The following is a 2,500-nucleotide window of genomic DNA, read 5'->3' as shown; positions in this document are numbered from 1 at the left end:
GTGTGCAAGTCAAGGCCCAAGGCCGAGGCCTTGGAGTACAAAGCACGGCCATGGGCGCGCGCGCCGTGCGTCAGTGGGCGTCTGTGGGTCGCCCGCTGCATGCCCGTGCGTCTGCGGGGGGCGTGCGCGCAGGGTGCCGCGCGCGCCATGCGTCTGCGGGCGTGGGGCGCGCGCCGCAAGCCCATGCGACTGCAGTGGGGCGTGCGCGTAGGGTGCCGCGCACGCGATGCTTGTGCGAGCGTGGGGATCCGTCTAAGGGGCGTGCGTGCTTGGCTTGTAAGTGGCAGATGAGCCTTGTTGCCAAGATCCACCGAGATTCATCTCGACCCTACCCACACACAACTCATTTATTTCTTCCAATTGCCATGGAGGTCATATCTTATGTAAAAGGACGAAAAACATAAGTGTTAGTGAGGGGTTGGCTTTGGACTAGAAAAAAAGTTGAAGCAAATCATCTTTGAATGCCCAAGAATAAGATAGTGTGCTCGTGTGCAAGTCAAGGACCAAGGCCGAGGCCTTCGAGTACAAAGCACGGCCATGGGCGCGCGCGCCGTGCGTTAGTGGGTTTGTGTGAGTCGCGCGCTGCATGCCCGTGCGTCTGCGGGGGGCGTGCGCGCAGGGGGCCGCGCGCGCCATGCGTCTACGGGCGTGTGTGGGGCGTGCGCCGCAAGCCCAGGCGACTGCAGTGGGGCGTGTGTGGGGCGCGCGCCGCATGCCCATGGCCGAGGCTTGCACACGAACGCCTAGGGTGCCCACCATGCGCCATGCCCTTCGGGCGTGTGTGGGGCGTGCGCGCAGAGTGCTAAGCGCGGCATGCGTCTGCGGGTGTGTGTCCGCGCGCCGCATGCCCAGGCGTCTACGTGGGACGTGCGCGCAAGCCGCGCGCAGCATGCGTCTGCGTTGGGCGTGACCACCCACGTCTAGAATTCATGGAAAAAACTCTATGGAGGTTGTTGGAACAAACCCGTGCCCCCACCGTGCATGCCCACATGCCCACCGAGCATGCAGCATGCGCGCCCCCATGCGCACGAATGCGGCACGGCCATGGGCGCGCGCGCCGCATGGCCATGCGTCTGCGTGGGGCGTGCGCGCAGGGTGCCGCGCGCGCAGGGTGCCGCAATGCCCACTCAACACACAAATGTGATGTCAAACCTATGTTCTAGTGCTTGGATTGTTATGAAATTTTTTCTGGGATCTAAAAAATGTAAACAAAGGATGTCCTCCAAAAATTAGTATTTTTGGAAACGTTTTACTATTTTTAAATTATTTTTAATTTTTTAACAATAAAAATTCATAAAATATTATTGGTTGGTTCAAAAATTATGAAACTTGTTTTCCACACTCATTTGAATGTCTAAAACATAATACAATCAAGTCCCGGTCATAATAATAACACAATCAAGATTTATGGCATGGTGTGACATTTCGGCTTTTTCATATGCAAGCCTGCCAGACCCAAAAAAGCCAGAATGTACTATATAGGGGGGCGACCTGCCTGCATGGGCGGGGCGCGGGGGTACCCCTATGCCGCGGCGCCGACCCTTCAAGCACATTGCGCCCATCATGGGCACATATGCTTGGGGGGTCGGCGCCGGCGGAGTGCCACCTCCGGCCGCCGGCGGCGAGTGAGAGTGGGTGTCGAGTTGATGCTCGGATGGGCTTGCGCGGACAATGCTTGCACCTCGGTGTGGGCGTGCACTCCAAGCGGGCTTGTTCGTGAGGAGACGAGATAACTTGGCGATTGCTTTGTGCTTGGTGGACGAAGGGTTCGGCCGGAGTGCCACATCCGACCGTCGGGCAAGGAGTGAGAGCGGGATGGGCGTGCTTGGACAATGCTTGCACCTCGGTGTGGGCGTGCACTCCAAGTGTGCTTGTCTTGGCGATTGTTTCGTGCTTGGCGGAGGGGTTTGGCCATAACGATGGGCTTGTCCGTCGGGCAGGGAGTGAGAGCGGGTGTCGAGTTGACGCTCGGATGGGCTTGCGCGGACAATGCTTGCACCTCGGTGTGGGCGTGCACTCCAAGCGGGCTTGTTCGTGAAGATATGAGATGTCTTGCGATTGCTTTGTGCTCGGTGGACGGGTTTTATCGGAGTGCCACGTCCGACCGTTGGGCGGGGAGTGAGAGCGGGTGTCGAGTTGATGCTCGGATGGGCTTGCGCGGACAATGCTTGCACCTCGGTGTCGGCGTGCACTCCAAGCGGGTTTGTTCATGAAGATACGAGATGTCTTGCGATTGCTTCTTGCTTGGTGGAAGGGTTTGGTTAAAATCGATGGAATGCCGGGCCCCTACGTCGGGCAAGGAGTGAGAGCGGGATGTCAAATTGACATTCTTGGATGGGTTTTGCTTGGACAATGCTTGCACCTCGGTGTGGGCGTGCACTCCAAGTGGGCTTGTCTTGCAATTGCTTCGTGCTTGGTGGAGGGGTTTGGCCATAACGATGGGCTTGTCCGTCGGGTAGGGAGTGAGAGCGGGTGTCGAGTTGATGCTCGAATGGGCTTG

This window comes from Cucumis melo, unplaced genomic scaffold (assembly GCF_025177605.1).
Source record: "Cucumis melo cultivar AY unplaced genomic scaffold, USDA_Cmelo_AY_1.0 utg002000l, whole genome shotgun sequence".
NCBI classification, from domain to species: domain Eukaryota; kingdom Viridiplantae; phylum Streptophyta; class Magnoliopsida; order Cucurbitales; family Cucurbitaceae; genus Cucumis; species Cucumis melo.
The sequence above is the reverse complement of the archived record's forward strand: the minus strand, read 5'-3'. Positions refer to the sequence as shown.